Source organism: Ammospiza nelsoni, chromosome 6 (genome assembly GCF_027579445.1).
Source record: "Ammospiza nelsoni isolate bAmmNel1 chromosome 6, bAmmNel1.pri, whole genome shotgun sequence".
NCBI classification, from domain to species: domain Eukaryota; kingdom Metazoa; phylum Chordata; class Aves; order Passeriformes; family Passerellidae; genus Ammospiza; species Ammospiza nelsoni.
The window spans coordinates 30,067,712-30,088,314 of record NC_080638.1 but is presented as its reverse complement, the minus strand read 5'-3'; the positions used below and the strand labels follow the sequence as shown (position 1 = coordinate 30,088,314).

The 20,603-nt window shown below is 37.9% G+C and overlaps 1 protein-coding gene across 5 annotated transcripts in view; it reads left to right on the top strand.

Moving 5' to 3' along the window:
* The window catches only part of SIPA1L1 (signal induced proliferation associated 1 like 1), a 198,319-nt gene that overhangs the window by 10,198 nt on the left and 167,518 nt on the right, over positions 1 to 20,603 (top strand). For 3 of the 5 annotated variants that reach the window (XM_059473876.1, XM_059473874.1, XM_059473872.1), the window contains exon 2: positions 19,087 to 19,240. The exons of the other annotated variants lie outside the window; for them this stretch is intronic. The gene's annotated coding sequence lies outside the window, so the exon portion shown is untranslated. The remainder of the gene's footprint in view (positions 1 to 19,086; positions 19,241 to 20,603) is intronic. 5 annotated transcript variants of the gene reach the window in all.

Sequence of the window (20,603 nt, the reverse complement as noted above, 5' to 3'; positions counted from 1 at the left end):
CATCTGATCTGCTCCTTTTTTGCATCTAGGAAAGAAGGGATTTTTGTGGGGAAGGCTTTGTAAATGGTTTGTACTAGTGGCAGCAGCAGTTACTTCTGGGATGAAGTTTAATTTCTTTATATCTCACTCCTCCTCCTCACTTAGTTTTAGATTATTCTACTTGTCTTGATTTATAATAAAGGGGAAATGAATCAAGCAGTATAATTACAATATTGACAATACATAAGTATTTTGTACCTGTGTCTGTGCTTGCATGGACTGGAAGAGGCCAAAGACCTAATTGAACATCTTAGGCAAAATACAGAATCATCTAGATAACTAATGTGGTGCTGCTCTGCATTGCGTGCACTCTATTTGTAATGAGAGATACTACTGAGATTGCATTTTGATGTGACATTACTGTAATGTCAGTGCCTTGTATTCCTTCATTAGTTTACCTCACTGACTTTGTGAAGTAAGGAAATGCAGGTGCCCTTGAACAAGGTGTTTTAACACACATGGGAAATCTCTAGTAGTGTTCAGAGCAGAAACTGCTTTGGGCTTTAGATTTCATCCTACTATGGACAAATTTATTTATAACTAGTGTAAAGCTGTGCTGGAGACTTGGGCCAGCTCAAAGGAAGGCAGGGACTACATCTGCACTTGTCTGCAGCCTGGTTTTTGCTCCCAAGAGTGCCTCTGCTCAGCTCAAACTCCTGCTGTTTGCTGGGAACAGGCCCTGGCCCCTCAGTAAGCTTGAACAAAACCATGTTAGTTATGGATTGATGCTCGGACCTGTGCCCTGGATTTATTTTATTTATTATAATAGCTGTAGCTCTCAGTGCCTACATGGCACAGTGCAATGCTCTGCTGAGCTTGTAGCTGCATGTGTACAGCATTTAATGGCAGGAGTGTAGCACTGCATGTGAGCCTTCCTCTTCAAGCCTAGGAAGAGGAAGTGTTGGGCTAATGTGGCTGTCGCCTTTCTGGTTCTGCCATTAGTCCAACAGTTTTAGCTCAAAGGTCAGAAGATCAGTGGTACAAGCATAGTACCTGGCATGCTGCAAATTAGAGTAATACTGAAATAGATTGCCTTGGATTTTAATTGCCTCCTAGATATCCCTGTTTTAGTGAGCTCTTCTGCATCTTGACCTGTAGCAATAGAGAATGAGAAGGTGCATAAAACTGCAAGAGGAATCAAACAGAATGCGTGCAATGCTTAGAAACTGTCAAATCTAAGGCCATTAAAATGTATTTTAAAGCATTCCTGTAAATCTGGATTACTATCTGGTGTAGGCTCTCAAGATATCTCCAGAAAAAATTGTGTTCAAAAGTTACATGTGAAGTACTGCCTGGCTGTACTTCAGAGAGTGTCTTTGTTGACACTGCACCCTGTGAGAGTCAACCAACACGCCTTGTATTGTCACTTGTCATTTTAGCTTTTCTCTAGTTCTAGCAAATGCATGGGTAGTGTTGTTCAGCTCAGCACTAGCTCAGGTATCTGTGCTGCATGGCAGTCACTGCTGAGGTTGCAGTTGTTGTGTTCTGCATTTCCTGTAACAGGTTTGAGGCAGGGTTGCTCTCAGAGTTCTTGGTTTGCTATGGAAACCAGCTGGGGTGGTCATGCTCTGTGTTCCTTCCAGTTTGCTTTTTTCCTAAACACTTGTTTCTTCTCCCCAACTTCCTAAATATTTTGGACTTGCTGGGCTTTGGTTTATTCCCTTATGAGGTCTTGAAGTGTCCAAAGGTCTTGTAAAGACAGACTAATGAGTGGGTGAGATTGAGTCCCAGCAGTGGTGAGAGCTGTAGCACACAGGATGTTCTAAGCTGCCAGAGAAGACTGTGTGATGAATACAATTTCATGGGAGGAATTTCAGCTGAAGTGTGTGTTTGTATATATCAAATATGAGAGAGATTTGAAGGTACCAAGACCTTGTTAGTTCATGTAATTGCTTGTTCTGTATAGATTTCTGTCCAGTCTTCCTTCTGGAAAATGTGCAGAAGATAAAATGTGGTGGGAGCCTGTAGTGGGGTCTGTGTTTAGGTTGCTCAGTGGTTTCTGTAGCTAGATGTCTAATGAGATCTTTCTTTCTTTCCCTCCAGTATGGTTAGTGCTACTGCTGTGTGAGCAGCTTTTGTGGGTTTTTTTGTAAATGAAATCACTTTGTATCAGGAAATGACTTTTTCCCCCTGAAGAATTTTGAAATACCACGCCCCTCTACTTCTCCCACAGTGTTACTGTTGAAAATTGAAATACTGGTTAGCAAAAGCTTTTTCTAACTTTTTCTAGCTTTTTTTTTTTATCTTCCTCAAGAAGAATCTTTTCATTGTGCTACAGAGATGTATGTGTTTTCAGGATCAACCTGCAAAATTCTGTGAATGTCAGAGGAGGATGAACACAAATGGGATCCTGCCCTCCAAATTCACTCTTAAGAGAATCTTTTGGCTTCTTTCTGACTGCCTGTGCTTACTGGCAAGTGCCTGTAAGTCTTAGTTGAAAGGAGGTGGTGGGGTGAGTGTGAAAGGTGGTTGCTCTTGTCTTGCTCTTGTTTGTCTGACCAAAGTGTAAACATTTTTTTCCTTCAATTTTTTTTTTTTTTGTTCTATTTGAGAAGTTAAGCAGGTTCATTCTGTACCTAGACAGGGGATGCAGAGGCTAATTGTTTTGGATCTTGCTGGACAGGTGGTGTGAGACAGGAGGATCTGCAAAGGACATCCTGACTTACGAAGTTAGAATCTTATGCAGTTGTAATGCTGTTGATTGTTGGACAGTAAGGCTGCAGGTAAAGCAGAATTTTGTCGTGACTTATTTTTGCACTCAAGATTGATTAGAAGATAGGCTGCAATTTGAGATTTCTCCTGTTGTAAGATGCACAACTGAGTGTTTATATCCATCTCTAGAAGGGGAAGTCTTTGAATAAGCTGCATGTTGACTTGGTTGTCTGTGGCAGTGGTGCTGTGGGTAGCAGTAGCAGGGCCAGACTCCTCTTTCTGCCCCTGGGATCTCGGCAGCTGCTGTGCAATGTGCAGGCTGGGCTCAGTGAGCTCTTGCTTCCATTCCATTATTCCTGAGATTAGAGCTCTATGATCCCTCTTTCCTTCTAGAGCTGAGGAGAATACTTGGTTTCTTCACTTGCACTAACTATTGGCATGGCCTAATACTAGATGACAGTGGTTCACAGATCTTTTAGGATTACTTCTTTTTGGGGCTGCTGTGATGATTTTTCAATTTAGATGATAGTATCTGTCAGGCTGACCCTTGTTCAGGCATTCAGCATGAATCAACACTAGGCTGAAGAAGTGCTGCAACACAAAATGTATTTAAGTTCCATCTTAGTAAAAGGAGAAAAGAGCACTGGCATACAAAGCCATGGGAGTTGGTGTGAAGAGTATGTAATAGTGTATATCCAAATTTTAGGTTATTAAGTTAGAACACTGGTTCAGTGATGCCACAAAAAGGACTTTAGAACTCCCAATACTGGGTCAAAAGTACAGTGGTCATATGTAAAGTATCAATCTCTTAAATCATTCTGTTTGCTTTAATAAAATCAAAATACTTACCTGGTAGCAGCATGACTTATTTGTGTTACACATTCATTATTTAGACCACTATGATTTTATATTGAATTAGATCTAATGCTCTTCCCTACCATTGATACCAGTTTGGTGTCATGTTCTGTGATGCTTGATAAAGTTTGAGCATGTGCCTGAATCTCATTTAGATCAAATTTATAAAGTTTGGTGATGTGATAGTGCAGAGATTTGCTGTAAATTCTTGTGAAACCAGTATTTCATCTTCTGTAACTTCCTGACAACTTTATCTCTACAAATATTTGAGAAAGTGTACTTTTCAACTTTTTTTGTGCCTAGCAAGTAACCGGTTTTATGCAGTGTTTGAATGGTTATAGAAGGGTTGGTCTTTGCATGCATTGTGCAGCTACTGTTGTCTGAAGTTATGAATGGATGCTTTCAGACATGGTAAACTGATCTTCATTGTATTTATCTTTTTAGTCAACATCCATTCTTAGAGTTATGCCAAACCCAAAGCCTATCTCTAATTTTGTAAAAGAGAAAAAATAATTCAGTCTTAGTGAAGCAGATTCTTTCTTGAATTCTCTTTAATCTTTTTGATAGATATGAGACGGTAAATCTTTTTATCTGGAGAATGCTAAAGAAAAGAAGGAGCCTTTAGAGGAAAAGATTTTAATGAGATCGTAAATGTTCTGTTTGGATCTCTCTTATTAGACATTGCCAGGAAGTTGAATCTCCTTCTGAAGACATTTACATGTTCCAAGTTCACAGTATTTGACCTGATTTTGTTACGAGCTGCTATTTTTGTTTCAAGACATGAATTGGGCTCTTCTTAAGTCTTTTGACCTTTCTTTTGCAGAAGGGGAAAGCATACTCTTCTAGCCTTGTGGCTAAGTATATTTTTTAAAAACTAAAAAAAATTACCATAGGATCTGGGGTCAGATTTCTACAGAATAGGAGATGCTGAGGTTCATAAATAGCATCTTGGGTGCTGTGGAATATGTCTGAATCTATGGTGTCCAGAAGTACAGGGTGAAGAGATTCAACTGTGATAATGTTGGGGTGGTTTTTGGCAAAATATTTGTTAAGGGCAAGGCCTAAAGTGATTAATTTTTATTTTGGACTATGGCAGGTTTTAAAATTTTCTTATTATTTTAATAGAGATTCCATTTAAGTGTTTCTATTTTAAAATTTTTTTCCCTCCCCAATAGTGGTGTTTATCAACAAAAATGTTGAGGAAGGGATATTTATTTTAGTGTTTCATGTGCCACAAAATTGTTTTCTTACACATTCTGCAATGGAGGAGTCTTTCCTGGCCTTGATTATTGAATTTCAGAAACTTACAGTGATAGTGACTTTAGCTTAGTCTTTTCTGTAAAACTCCCCTTATGAGATGCAGAAAGCAAGATGTTTCCTCAAGCCTTCTCCAGAGTAGCAAGTGCAGGTAATTCAGCCTGTCCTTGTTCCTTGTGCACTTCAGTCCCCTAATGGCGTGGTGGTCTCTGCTGAACTTTCTTTAGTCCATCTTTGTTACACTGAGCAGGCTAAAACTAGGCATGCTCCTTTAGCTGGGATCTCACTAGTGCTGAGTAAAAGTCAGTGTCACTTCTGGGTTTAGACAGGGCACCATCAAGCACTTCGGGAGATATTTTTAACTTGCTCTTAATCTACAGCAGCTGAGATAGTACATTTTCAGAAATGTCTATTTTTACTCCTAGGTGGATGAGGAGTCTTAGCTTGAATAATGTTTTACTATATTACTGTTCTCAGAAAGGGTTTTTACCATTGTGTAGTTTGAAGTAAACTAATTTATAGCCAGCTTGTTTCATGCAGCTGCAGATCTAATCAATCTATTTCTCTGCTCTTTGAAGCTTTTTTCTGTCTAAATTGAACTGGTAGAAGTTGCACATCATTTTAGTTATCCTTCTGATGCATTTTGCCTTGTGTGGCATGTTATATTGCATTTCTTGAAGCTAGGCATCAAGCAAACTGTGGTGGTTGTCTGACTTTGAGTGAAAAAGTCGTTTTCTGCCTTTTTTAGTTTTGGTGTCAGCTTCCAGTTTATAAATTACTGTTTGATTGATCTGCATGCAGAGATGCACTTTGCACCATATTTTAATGTGTCTAAGTCAGTAATAGTCATGCCAGAATAAATGCTTATGGGAGAAATATGTAAGTGGGCATTCTCAGTAACAGTGAGTAGGGAAATGAAGTAGTGGCAGGGAGCAGAGAACAGACAGTAATGATATTTTTGTCCAAATGCAAATCAGTCTTTTACATGGACCAGTGAAAAAAAGATGTTTTGCCCTTGCTACTTGTATCTTTCATCATATTGCTTGTGATGTCTAGCAGGCTGCGTGGTAATGCCAGAGCAGATGCAAGCTGTCATAGAGCTCTCTTGGTGCAGGGTCCAGGTCATCCTGAGACTGGATTCTTGGTTTAGGTTCACACCTCTCCTATGGTAATACTTTTAGTCATGTAACTTTGATTTTTGCTGAAGACTAACTAAAACTTGTTGGGACCTGCACAACATTTCTTTTCCGGCAAATACAGCTCTTGTGCCATGGGCTCTCAGCAGATAGGATCGCTCGCTTCATTTATAAGATAGCACATAGTGTTTTAAGACATAAGGACAAATCAGTTTGCAGCCCGTGCTTGTCACAGCTGTCTTGCCTTACACCTCATGGGAAAAGATTTATCAGGCATAATTAATCTAATTGAGACACTCTTGTTATCTTGCCAGTGTTACTTTTTTCTGTTAATTTGATCAGTGGACACAGATGAGATAAAAATGTAAACAGTGCCTATTTCAATGGCTTTGTGCTTCTTGGATTATTTAAATGATTCATTTAATCTGCCATGAAATTATGTGGGTTGTTGCATGGAGATTCAGCTAACTCAAGTTTTCTAAGTTTAAGAGTTTTATTTTCCTGAGGAAAGTTTAATTTTTTTGTCACTTTTACAGGATGAACTTATTTCATAATGTACCTGCAGCTCACTTTCTGTAGTCATAGGTGTGGGTTTTCTAAACTGCAGCTTGTTCTTTGTAGAACAACATGTAAAAAAATCCGCAGCGTTCATGGTTATCAACTTCTTCAACCTTACTGTTGAAATATTTATAGTAGATGTAGGCCAGCTAAACCTTTCTAGACTTGTAGGAGCTTAACTTTTGGTGTGTATATGTAATTCACAAATAGTTTAGGAGAAAGCAAGGCTGTATTTTAGGGTGGGAAGTCTCTGCCTTGAGTGAAATAGAGGTGGCTTGCAGGGGGATTACTGTAGGGCAGCTATAGAGATGTTATTGTTGCTGGGTGAAAGTCTGTCTGGTGTCCTGGAAACACGAATCTTGAAGTAAAAATGCTGAGAAATTGGGAATGAAAATAAAAGGAAGAGAAATAAAATTACTGTTACTTCAGACTTGAGTTGCCTTTATGTTTGAACTGTTCTGTATGTGGAATGACTTGTGGAATGGATAAGGTGAAGAAAATTGGGGTATAGTAAACTTGAATTATTTTTTCTTTCCTTCCCATAAAGTGCGTTATTAAGCTTTTCCCCTCCATTATAAAGTATTTTTCAGTGGCAGAAATATGGCTGGAAATTTTTATTTGTAGCCTAAGGCAGTGTTTAGTTGGAGATGGAGGTTTCCCTGGAGGGCAAATTATCTAAAGCTGCTTTCTGTCGTAGTTTTCTTCTAGGACAGTGATCTATACCAGATAAACATTTAGAATATGTCTTGACTGAAATTTAAGAATTAGTGCCTCATTTTTGCTTTTGCTGAGAAGTTTGACTCTGAAGACCTTGCTGATTGTACTTGGCTTTCAGTAAGTGAGTTTAATTATGGAAGGTGAACCTGCTTTAAAGCAGCTGTGGCCAAGGTGAATGTAGTCCTGGTTTTTTTTATTAGTTCCTGTCTTACGAACTGGTGAAATCAAAGAAATAGCCTAGTACCTATAAATATGTTTTAGTTTTTTATTTCCATGCCTTTAAAAAAGCCTCTTAAGACACCACTCTTTCCCAAAAAGCTGGCAGGAGTAGAGTAATTTGTGTAGCATTGAGGAGTGGGAGGCACTGGTGGGGCATTAAAACTTTTCTGCAAAGGCAACTGAATGCCCAGTGGGCAGGTAGTCAGCATTGCTGATTTTTAATTTTTTCTTGATTATTTTTCTCCCCAGCTGATGCTTTTGAAAAGTTGTGTAAAAGTTGCTTTAATTAATGAGCTTCATCTTTTGGAGAAGCCTTTCCTTTTCACTGGTGGAATAATATAGGATAAAGTACTTGCTTGATTAGTCTTTGTTTTCATGTGTTTTAGTAGATAAAATGGAGATTGTTCTTAAAAGCTAAGCTCCACTTTGCATAATTGCAGCAACACTGAGTAGTAGATCAAACAGTAATTAGCTGAACAACTGGCTAATGACCACTGGAAGAGGAGAGAAAATGGGCAGGAGAGATGCAGTGTTGCTGAACCTCTACCATGTTATATTCTGGTTGAGAGTCCTTACTAGGAAAAAATGGTGGTTACTTGGCATGCTGCTTTTTAGTGTGACTCTGCTGATCACCATGTCTCCTGAAAGATAACCCTTAACTGCAGCCTACAAAAAGAAGTAAGAATTGATACTGGAATATGTGTTCAAGGTATACTCAGATTTATGTGTTTTTATATTGAAGCTAATAACAAATGTTATTAGTGTTTTTGGGTTTTGTTCCTTATTGTGATAATGGCTTTCAGTGAAGGTGTAGGTAAGAATTTTCTTGATGTATATGTTTGCTGGGACATAAACATTTCATTTTTAGAGTTTACTGATTTGCAGCTCTGGCTGTGTGTAAAGTAAGAGGTAAATTGAGAACTGAGTTACAAAACTTGGAAGCAACTCTCTACATCCAGGCCTACTGTTACACCCTGCTGAGAGATGTTGGTAAAGGTCACCTTAAGTATCAGAGGAAGGTTAATTAGGAAAAAATATCTCCACCAAAAGAAACCCACTGGTTATTTCTTCCAAAAAACATAGGGATCTGGCAAATTCCCCTGCCATGTTCATGGCTCTGTTCTGTAGCAGAGCCATGTAACTCCTGTGCTTGTTTAAGGTGCTGTTGCTGCTGTGTGGAGTGAGTGATGTTCACAGCAGGCAAGGGTTCAGACTGTTGGTTCAGCTGAAGGGTGATCTTGCCAAAAGGGCTTTTTGTGTTTTGAACAAATTGCACAAATTGATTCTTTTGTGTACCTAAAGGATGATGGAGGCATATGGTGCATCCATAATTGAACTTGCCATGTAGTCCTGCTCAGTTTATCAGTTTGCTCTGTGAATTGCTTATATGGCTGCGACTGTAACTAAAATTTTGCTTGGTAAGGTTTTTACAAAAGAAGAGAATGAATTTAGAATGCTTATTTTGGGGGAAAAGGGATTTTTTGGTGTGTGTATGTCTGTCATGATGCTGTTGCCATTAAATCAGATCAACTTTTGATATATTTTAGATGAAGACTATTCTTTGGACTTAACAGATGTTGGTTCTGATAAGAATAAAAATCTGAAGATTTTTGTAAACCTTTTTTAGAACAGCTATCAAAAGGAATTGATGAGCAGGGTAAGAATTCCCTTATCTTGCATAAAAGTCTTGTGGGTATCTGGCTACTGTAATGCAGAACATGCCACTTTCTGCTGCATAAGTGGAAAAACCAGGAAATTATGAAGGATAAAGACAGCAGTCAAATTCAGTGTCTCTGTTTCATTATAAGGCAAAATACCATCATTTGGAGTAGTTACACCTGGAAAATGACATACATGAAGTGCTTTCCACAATACCAAGATATGGTGGCAGAACACTGAGGGAAAGGAAGTGAAGTTTTGACACCTGTTTATTCTGAAATGTAACTAAAGAACTCAAGTGCCATGTTGACAGTGGAGCTTGGAGGAAGCAGTTTTTAAATGAGGTTTAATATATTGAGGTCATGACTGTTACTCACGAATAACTTCAGGGAGTTGCTTTAGGTTTGAAATATTTTTAAATGTATTTTATTTGAATTTAAATAACTTTTTTCTTGTCAGATATTAGCATTTTGCCTGATAATTTTTTGACATGCAGTAGAAAGCTCACATTGTGAAGAAGATGGAACGGAAGTGGGCTGAGAAAGAAACCTTTGGTTTCTTTTGAAGGTCTGTTTCACAGTGTGTAGTTAAACTGTAAGAGAAATTACCCAGAAAAATCCAGATAAATTTCTTAGCTGCAGAGCTTGACTATTCATTGTAACATTTTCTGACGTTTTGTTCTAATTGTTAATGGAAATAAAATGATTTTTTCAAAAAAACATTGTAGGAATTTAAAGAAATTTTGATGGACAGAAAGAATCATCCTGTGGCAAAATTTACTTAGTACAGCGACTATACTTTGAAGCTCTTGTATTTCTACCAGAGAAAATGTGATTTCTGCAGTGCAAAGCTAACGTGCATTTGGCTCAAGTTTTCTTTTTAAATGTGAAGAGGTCTGAGCTTGAGATGAGTGGAACAAGGGGAGTTTACCTGTGTGCAGGTAGATTTTTTTTTTCTTCTCGTATTTCTTAAAGGCAGATGAGGAAAGAGCAAAGGTGGTTTAAACATACTGTAGTGTTACAGATAAGGTAACAGTAGTTGAGGTCCTGTTTGTTCCTTGCAGGTCAGAAAATTATTGAAGATGTTAATAACCTTTGTTGTTAGTGTTATCTTTTGAGGAGTACTTAGGAGGGCTCTTCAGTGCAAGGAGTTCAGTTATTTTTCCCGAGAATGGTTTAGACTCTGTCTTTGACTGTTTGTGATTGAAGGGTATTTTGTGAATTTTCAAAGTTTCTTACATGATTGCTGCCTAAGCTAAATTATGCAGAGAGAGTGCTTGTTAACCTATGGTGTGCCAAGTGACCCTCTTTCCTATTCAGTTAGTGAGCCGTTCTTACATGCCCGCAGGAGACCTGTGTGGTTAAGACAGAGTAGAGCGGGGAACTTTGGTTTCACTGGTTTTTGTGACTTTTTTTTTTTAATTTTTAATTTGAAAACTCTTAGTTTATAAAAGCACCAAAAGCTGAAATGTGCTTATGTGGAGGTGGTAGAGGGGTGTGTGTGTGCAGGATTTCTTCAATCTCCTTTGAAGTTCTGATATTGAGAGATGTCTCTAAAAATTTTGTTTGACAGCCCAGGGAAGGAACCTGCAATACAACCTAATATACTTAATGAAGAGCTAGGATGCCTTATGTGTCAGACTTGCACCTGGAGCTGCATTATGACTGGCCTCTCTTACTGCTAGGTTTTGCTTCTGGGCCCCCCCTCCCATGTAATGTCAGTGCTGCACAGGGCATGGGGTCATGTTGCTGTCTCAGTCCTCTTCCACCTCATACCTAAAATTGAGAAGACATGAGAGGGACAATTAGCTGCACCAAAAATTTGCTCATGAAGTCACATCCTAAAAGTCAGTATTGTAACTTCTGGTGTTTCTGGGTGCTTGTACATTGCCTTTTCTGAAGGCCAGCAAAGCTAGGAAATACATTTTTAAAGAGCTGGTATAACTTTTATCTGTATGAGAAGAAGAACACAGGTTGTAACAAATGCAACTTTGTGAGTAGAGTACAGCTGCTGTCTCATTCTGAGAGAATTCACAGCCACAACAATTTTTCTGTATTTCTTTTGATTTTATATCCTTCTGCAATGAGGATGTTAATTGAGACTCTTGTCGGTTGTTTTGGACACTAGAAACTGGGATGAGACAAAGTCTCTTTCACAACATACTACACAGCTGTTGGGTGAGAATAATCTAGTTATGTTTTAAACTGTACTTGAAATCTATAGGTGACAGACCTCTTGGTTTCTGTTTTTTTTTTTTTTCTTCTATTGGGATTGTGTCACTCCTTTCATTTCTCAGTGCAGTTCCCACCTATACCATGTCAGTGATTTGAGGAATTTATGGATTTTCTGTATGTTCCTGTTATGAAACATAGTTTGTGAACTGTTTTTTTTTTTTTTTTTTGCCCCCATCTCCTCTTTCAAATCTGTGTCTGGCAGGTCTCTGCATGGCAGATTGCTTCTGTGCATGTATTCCAACAGGTGTGTTATTTTTGTTTTCCTGGAATTTGTGTTGCAATTTAGTATGAACTTACTTTACATCTATATTTCGATTTGGTTCAAACAAGTTTAGCTCAAGTAGTGGTTAAGTTGTGGTTTTGATGGAATGACTGTTTGGCAAGCATTGCCTGTAAATGCTTTGGTGTTTTCAGCACATAATATTTTGGGACTGCCATAATGCAATTGCGTAATCTTACATTATGTGCTTACAAATAAGAGATGTTTTCAAAGATTGAATGGGAGCTTTGAAGTGCATTTAAAAAACCTTGTAACTTTTTGTTATCACAGGCTTTATTTTAAAAGCTGCTTTTTTTTTTCTTCCAATTATGTGCATATTTCCACCTAGTATGAATCTTCTGATGGTACAGGAATGCGTGGGATTTATTTCAGGTTTTTTAGGGCTCCTTGATGAAACAGTTTGTTTAACTTTGCTAGTCTGTAGTTTCAGATGACTCATTTGTGACCCTTGTGACGTTCTCCCTTCTCCTGTGTTCCAAATGGTGTCTAGAAGACTTTAGGTTGACATGATATTCAGGAAATGCTGCATTTTCCTACTGAAAAAGGAGAGAACAACAGTTCTTTTCATCTTTTTGAGAGTGACTTAGATACATATTAATGAATACTGTTTTACATGTATCAGTTTTGAGGATGTAAATCTAAACCTTAAACACTGCAAGGTGTATGTAGCACACCCCCCCCTTTCAATTTTTTTCAAATAATATTAGAGGAAAATTGTAAGAGGTTATTACAAGCCATATATAAGATGCTACAAGCACTTTTTACAGTGTTATACTGGCTTAACACCTGCCAGCATTAGAGGTGACAGATTTAGGGTGTTATGTTAAAAAGTGCCTGATCTTCTGTGGATTCACAATCAAACTGTAATTCTGATTTTGATGTTGTCCTGTGGTAACAATTATATATTGTAGGGGAGAAGATTGCTCTTGAATTCCTAAAGTCTGGTTATGTTACTGATATTTTGCCAATCCTTGTATAAAACGGATAACTATTTCATGCTTTATGTTGCTGATTTTTAGCTCTTTTTAATGCCTCCAAGGCCATAATTATCTGTAATTTTTGTATGGAAGACAAGCTATGTCTGTTTGTCCCTTTTTTCTGGTCTCTCTATCTTTTTGAGCAATGTATGGTAGGTTGTATAGGACAACGATTTTTGTTTTATTTTCTCTTTTAAACTATTTCAGTTGTTACCACTTGAGGTTATTTTTCCATTCTGTTACATTTATCGGCAATGGATTTAATATAACATTTTATTTCATAGTCAGTCATTTATTGTCCAAACCTTCTGTGGCTATCCACAGTGACTTTGAGACGAGATTGTTCTGACTGGATATCAAACTTTTTAGCTTTACAAGCTGTCAGTTTAATCCATATTTATAAGTGTAAGTGTACATCCTTGTGGAAGGTTGAGTGCATCATCCTCTTCCCTTCTTTTCCAATTACTGGGTCACCATTTAAAAAAGCGTACTGCTGCTGCTTTTCTCCCACTTCATATTTGTTGAGCAGTAGTAATGTGTAGGTAATTTGTTGCTCTCATCCTATGAGGGTTTGGTTTCTTCAATATTGCATTCTTTAGTATTGCATTAAATAGTGTGCTTGTTGTCTCTTCAGCAAATCCTAAATGCTTGAACTTCTCTTTGTGGAAGTCAGGGTGCTTTACTACATACCATGTGGTGAAGAGATGATGGATGTTTTTCTTTGAACGGGCAAGCAAAGTGAGGTGAATAGTGACGAGTACCTCCAGAAGAGCCAAAAGGCACACCTTGTAGTTGTGGCAGTGGCATGAGAGCTCTGAATGAGTTTTAACCTGTTGCATTATGTTGCCTTAAACCCAAGCTGCTGCATGGTAGAACTGGAAATATTTGACAGGCAAAAGTTCCCTGCCAGTTTCGAGGCAACCACACCCTGACTTGTTTGCTCTGCTTACAAAGGTACATTTTTGATTTGTAAACAGTTCCTTAATGTTGCTGTGTAATAAGAAGCTGATTTAATGATGTTTTTGAAAGGAGCAAGAACTGTAAATCTCAGCTTTTCTTAATGGATTCTTTTGTTTGGACACTTTAAACTGATGAATAAAAAGTGTGACTTCAGTTTTACTGTGTAGACTGTACTGAGAGAGAGCTGGGTCAGCTCTTTGTGCCTGTTGCCTGCACTCAGGTGGTGGGGAAGTCTCCCAGGGTGCTGCCTTCCCTCAGCTTTCTTCCTTGCCCCCTCGCTGGCTGGGTAAAGTGGCATGCTACAAATACACAGGTGTATTTTAGACCTGTCAGTATTCCAGTGGCTGGCTAGCAGTCAGATGTACTGTGTGAAGAGAGATCTAGCAGGGAGGATTTGAGAGCCAGTATAGTAATGTGAAATCATCATTTGCACTAGATTTCAAGGTTATTTGGAAGGTACCATGTTATGTTTCAGATAGTAAGGGGAAGATGCTCAGAATATTTCTAGTCTGCTTGCCTTTAGAATTATTTTTGTGAGATTTCTAGATAATACATAAAAGTAAATTTCTGGTTGGGCTCTGGTATTGCAAAATGCCATACACAAGACTTGTGAGGTATTACATGAACTAAAATGAGTTCTGTTACTGTTGCCTTCTGTGAAAAAATGGCTTTTCACTGTTTTTTAAAATGAGATAGCCCATAGCCATAAAGATGACCTCCTAAAGTGTTAGGACTTTTTAAGTCTACTTGATGCCAGAATAATTGCATGCAAATATTGTATGGAAATACACAGATATTTATACTAGAAAATTTTGACTTGATAGGAGTTCTACATGGATAATGAGCAGAAGACTGGTTTTATGCGTAGTACGATTATGGTGACCATGAACATATGCTTTGAGCTTTTTATTGCTCTAGTTTATAACTCTTTGCCTGTGTTTTGCATGGTATTTTTTTTTTTTAATTTGTAGGATAGAACAGGGGTAGATGATCTTTTGAAGCCAAATAATTTCATCCTGATTTGGTCAACTTACAAGTGCATAAAAATCTGGTGTGAATTTAAAGCATCAGAGTTCATTTAATAATGTGCCTTTTTTTTTTTGCCACTTTCTAGAAAAAAAAAAAGATAGGAACAAGAAGTAATGTAAAATTACATTAGAACTTGGCTCATGTGTTAAACATGATTCCACTAAGACCAGCTTCTACATTAAGTATATTATTGTACATTGCTATGTATTTTATATGTGTATATGCATATTTCTTGGTCCTTGTAGTCCAGAAGAGGTGCTGCATGCAGTTCCTATAAAGGTTATTTACTCTCATGGCTAGTTAATGAATCTGTTTGATTGAACAAGTCCATTAGTTCCTGAAAATATCTGTCCACAGAAATCTGAGCAACAAAGTCCATCTAATAGCTTGAGCTATGAGTTAAGCTTGCAGCTGTGTCAAAGTACTGGATTTCGGGGAATCAGCTTTTGAGGAATTGGGAAGTAGAGGACAATGCATCTCTTACTGTGTTTCATTTAAGGTTTCCATACCCTGCTACTGAGTGTGCTACTCTGCAGAAGATGAGCTGAACTGAAAAACTTCTATTGCTTACTATGCATTTATGAGTGTACAGTTAATGAACAGACCTTCAGTGCTGTTCTTTTTATCCTTCATATGAAGCAGTTTTTCTGCTTGAGATACAATTCCTCATCTGTTTCCAGTGTCAAAGGACAGACAAAGAGCTTAGAAAGCAATAATTACTTAAAGGCAGTGAGAGTAATATCTTGCATTGGAGTCTTTAGGCTATCTTTGCTTGTGCTCTCCTAGGCTGTCTTTGCTTGTGCTCTCCCATAAGTGTTTTTTTATTTTCTCTATTATTTAGTGCTTTTTTCCAGTTTAAAATGAAATGTAGAGACAACTCTATACTTCATTTGTTTATTTTTAGTTCTAAGGCCTTTAAAGACTTTGTTACTCATCAAGATAAATTAATTTTTGGAGTATGATGCCGATGCTTGTGTATATTTTATGTAATAGACTTCAGTTTGGGCTAATGTTTTACTGGCATCAGCCTCTATACAGCACAGAGCTGCTCTGTGAGAAGCACTGACTTCTCTGTAGTCTGCCAAAAGCTGTATGTTTGTTGGCAGCATGAATGCCATCCTTTGGATGAATTTTTTTGATGCCAGGATTAAGCCGCAGAAAGTAGAAGGAAAAAACTATAACACAGAGTCTGTTATTAAAAAAAAAAAATCAATAAGTTAGTCTTTCAGTATAGAAATGGTGCAAAATAAAAACCAACAGTTTTGTGATGCTCCTTCACATTTGGACACTTAATACCATTTCCAGAATATTTGAAATTTGTGGGTGATTGCTTTCTAAAAGAGAACAAGATTAACCATTTTGGTAGTGTGCTGAGTAAGCAGGAAATTTGCCAAATTTTGGCTACTGAATTTAAGAGGAATTTTAGAGGTATTAGGTGCTTTGCAATTCAGAGTTTGGCTTGTTATCTCAAGAGGGAATAGCATTAAAGTCACTGCCTTCTTAGTCCTGAAGTTTTGTGATAATTGTATAAGGTAGTTACATTTTGTGAGCAGAAAAGACAGTGAAGGGAAAATAAGTTTTTTTTTGGTGAATGCAGTGGGATTTGAGATGTCTGAGAACATCATGTTTTCAGTAAATGCCCTGTTTCCTACTACGGTTTTCTAATAACAGATTCTCTTTGTGAGGGGAAGAGGAGGGGCAGACTGATCTCTTCTCTGTGGTGACCATCAGTGACAGGACCTGCAGGAAAGGCTTGAAGCTGTTTCAGGGAGGGTTTAGGTTGGATGTCAGGAAAAGGCTCTTCACCCAGAGAGTGGCTGGGCACTGGAACAGGCTCCCCAGGGAAGTTCAACCAGCATTTGGGCAATGCTCTCTGGCACAGGGTGTGACTCTTGGGATATCCTCTGTGGGGCCAGGAGCGGGACTTAATGATCCTTGTGGTCCCTTCCAACTCAAGAGTATTCTGTGTTTTCCCTCATGGAAATGCATTCCTCTGGAACCATGAGCAAAAAAGCAATTCAGTTAAAATTTGGTCAAGAGTCCTAAAGTTAAGCTGAAAACCTGGATTGAAAATGAGAATTAATCTTTGTGTGAACTTACAGAACTGACTTATTCCAGATGTTCTTTAAAGGTGTATCTTGTTCAAAAGTCAACTCCCACAGTGCCTGCAGTTTGAAGAGTGTCCTGTGTAGCTTTGATTTCAGCCTAAAGTAAATCAGGGCTAAAATTGCACTGCTGCTACATTATTTGTTTTTGCTGAAGCATTCTACTTACCTCTCTTGATAGTACTAATGGATGGGCATAGACAGTGAATTATAGAAGCTCACGGAGCTGCACAGATTTTTTGGTTTTGACTTTATGGATTATTTTTGCTTCTCATCCAGAGCAGCAAAGTTATTTAAGTTGGTGTGGATACAAGGGAGGATTGAGGTTGTGTGGCTGTGAATGCATCTTCTGTCAATCAGTGCAGTGTTGGGTGGTTCCAAGAGAGTAGTGAAATTTTTGTATTTCAGTATTTCACTGCTAATGGTGGTGTTGAAACTTGCTCTTGCGTATCATCTTAATATAATAATCTAGATAAATAAAAATTTAGCCTAATTAGTTTTTGTGTTATTAAATATTTTTAGAAAAGCTTCCCAGTTTTGAATAGCTCTTTGCCTGCCTGCCTTCCTTACTTTTTCTCCTTTATAGAAACAGTCGGAACAATTTTTTGTAGTTTTGTTGCATCGACTTCTTTTCTGTATCTGGTCACTATTTCCAAAAAGCAGAGAACTTAGATAAGTTGGTATAATTTTTTTATACAGATACAGGAAAAATTTTAAGGCAGTGCTTCATTGGCTGACAAGGCCTATGAAATGGAAGTAAAAAGAAATTCCTAATTTTAAAATAATGATAGATACAGTATATCTACATGAAAGCCCTCCTATTTTATGCTGATTACAGTGTATTTTTGAAGGGATGTATTCAAGTAAAAGTAACATAAGATAGTATCAAAATTGTAATTGCTTTCAAAACAACATTTTTTGCATCTTTAGTTAATTATTTTCTTTATATTCCTGGTTGTTATTTTGTTTTGGTTCCTATACTCCATGAAGGATTTATTCTATTGTGCCTTCTCTTTGTTGCTCTCTGTAAAATGTGTTGTGTAACTTGTTTGTCCCTTGGCTTCCGTAGGGAAAGGATGTCCTGTGGTTGTTTATGCTTGTGGATTGCCATCCTTTCTCATCAATTTTGTGAATGGTATTACGTTTCATAGTCTCATGCTTTATCTTATGATGAAGAGGTTTGATGATAGTGAGTTATTGGACTGTTCCTTATTACAAATGGTTTTAAATGAGAGCTGCACTGAATCTGGAAGTAAGTGCAGTTAGCAGTATTTCTGAAGTGCATGTGGGAAGGTTGTTGAGAAGGGGCCTGCATCAGCTCTGGGCAGTAAGGTGTAATGAGGATTAAACAGCTTGTACGTATTCTGGAGGGAAGGAGTCCCAAATTTGTAGGGGCCCTGTGTGACTGGGACTAGGAGGTGCAACAATGTTGTGGTATAACATTGAATGTGTATCTTCCTCCTTTCCTGTTTGTGCTTTTTTAAAAAAAAAGTTATTTTCCTATTCAGTAGAGATGTTTAGGAACTAAGTATGCTCATTTGGAAAGTAAGAACAGCAGAATATCTCTGAATTTGTGTTGGTTTCTCTATCCCTTCATTCTAAGTGGGTGGTTATCAGGAAATCTTGCAGTCTTACATCTGGTAGAGATAAGACTAAAAAGCACGAGTGCTGGGAAACAGTTTAAGTAATTTATGTGAAATTTAGCTTCAAATTCTGCTTTAGAAAGAATGGCCATATGCGGAAAAATGTCAACACATGTTCATAGAAATGAGTAATTATGAAGTGGAACTTGACTTAGTCTCCCTTAGTACTCATATTCATTTAAAAAACATAAAATTACTTTTTCTGAAGTAAATTGCTAAAGTGTTTGTCCAGCTCCTTAGATAATCAAATCTTGTGGTTGATACTGAATACTGAAATGGAAATATTGTGATCTCGAAATGAATATCTTAAAAAAAAAAAAAAATAACCCTCACAGTTTTCCAGAGTATGGACATGAGTGTTTCATGAGTGAAGATGGTGCAGATACTCAGAACTGGATTATTGAAAATAATTTATTCTTCTCCAGTTTTAAAAATAAAGGCAATGAAATGTGCTCAGTCATTGATGTTGAATGCAGTTTTGCATTAGGAATTCAGTTTTGTCTCTGAGTTCTGGAAGATCCAGAGCTTTCTTTTGTCGTGGGGCTAAAGACTCTAAAGTGACTTTTGGGTGGTGTGGGACAGAGGGGCTATATCCAGAGTTATCTGGCCTCTGTGTTGGTGTGGAAGGAGGCCAGTAGCTTCCCCCCCCCAATTACTCATAACAGACTGCTTGCTCTCAAAGGTACTGCCTGTTCTGGAACTGGAGACAGGAGGTTTGCCTTTGTGTGGTACCTAACTGGTAATTGAGTATTTGCGTTTTCGACAGGTGCTGTGAGACTCTGCCCTGAGTAGATGAGGAGCAGTGAGGAGTGACATAAGGATTGGATGCTTAGGCTTGCTCTGAGATGTCCATGAAGATTTCCTATTTCCTTGAGTTTCTTATGGCTTCTGTTGTGACTGCGTTTTGATTATTATAAAAGGTATTCCTTGCATCTTCAGCTACTATTTAGTAATAGCTTGGAATACAGTGTAATGAATGTTTGAATTTTATTGTGTTTTTAAAATTTTACTTGTTTGTTCACCTTCTTTGTCAGCTTAGTGTAAAGAAAACAGCATTGCCTTTTAATTTTATGTTTAATATCTGGTAAATCACTTTTGGGCTTGTGGATTTTTTTTTAAATTATAAAACATGATAGAACAGTGAAAAGGGGAGTTTGTCTATAAAAAGCCTTATTAGAGACTGCTTTCTACCTGTCTTCAGCAAGCTTTATGAAGGTGGAAGGATGGTAAGTGGTTCAAAGTGTTGGTTGGATACTTTCATTAGCATTACCCTACAATTGTTCATTTTATAGGTGAGAGAGATGTCTACACCTGTTGGTTCATTCCAAGGCAGCATGGCTTCCCAAATTGTCATAAAACATTGCATTGAGGCAGACCAAAGGCACATTGGGGCCTGTGTTTATCCTGCCATCCAACAGGTCCCCCTCCCATATTCCCCATATCAGCTGCAGGGATTGTGTGAGTGCTGTCTGAGGCTGCTTTGGCTCTTGTCCCAGCCTGCCCTTACAAGTGAGACTGAGCTTACTGAGGGCAAATCCTTGCCTGCAAGCAAGTGCTTTGGGATCTTAGTATCCCCACCTACACTGGCTGTGTACAAAGAAGTTTGTCTGGGACTTGGATTTGCACAATGAGGTTTGGGTAGTGGTTTTCCTTTCTCCTTTTCAGCCCTTAGCAGGTTCTGTTTCCAACGCCTACTCTTTAGCACCCAAGGTGGAAACCAAGGTCACTTTGTTATATGTAGATATGACAACAGCATGTCTAAGGAAGAAAGTGAAGTGCCTTGTTTTCAAAATATATCTTTTGTCTCCTACTGTTTTCCCATGCCAGGAGATGCATTTGATGTTCCTAGTTATCTAATTTTATGTCGTGTTAATTGATTAGAATGGTTCATACAATGGTCAGAAGTGACATTTAAAGGTCTCAAATATTAGTCAAAATATTGCCGAAATGGGGTTTGGGTTTTTGTTTGTTATACAGGTATATTTTCACTATGTGTGCTTTTAAGGAAAGGAAGGGCTGAAATCTTAATTTTGTCTTCAAACTAAACTCCTGTGCTCTGTGGCATGTTTAGTTTCTGCATAGCTTAATGTTTGTTCCTGGGGTGAAGAGCTTGTTTTAGCAGCACTGTTGTTAGATGTAATTAAAATGCTTTGTGTAATATGCTCTGCTTGTAATACAAAGGAAACCCTCCAGCTCATTTGAACAACAGTCTTTCTGCAGTTAGATTGGTCTGGTAAATAGTTTTAAAGTGCATGTTTAAATGTATATAGTAAGTGGTTTGAG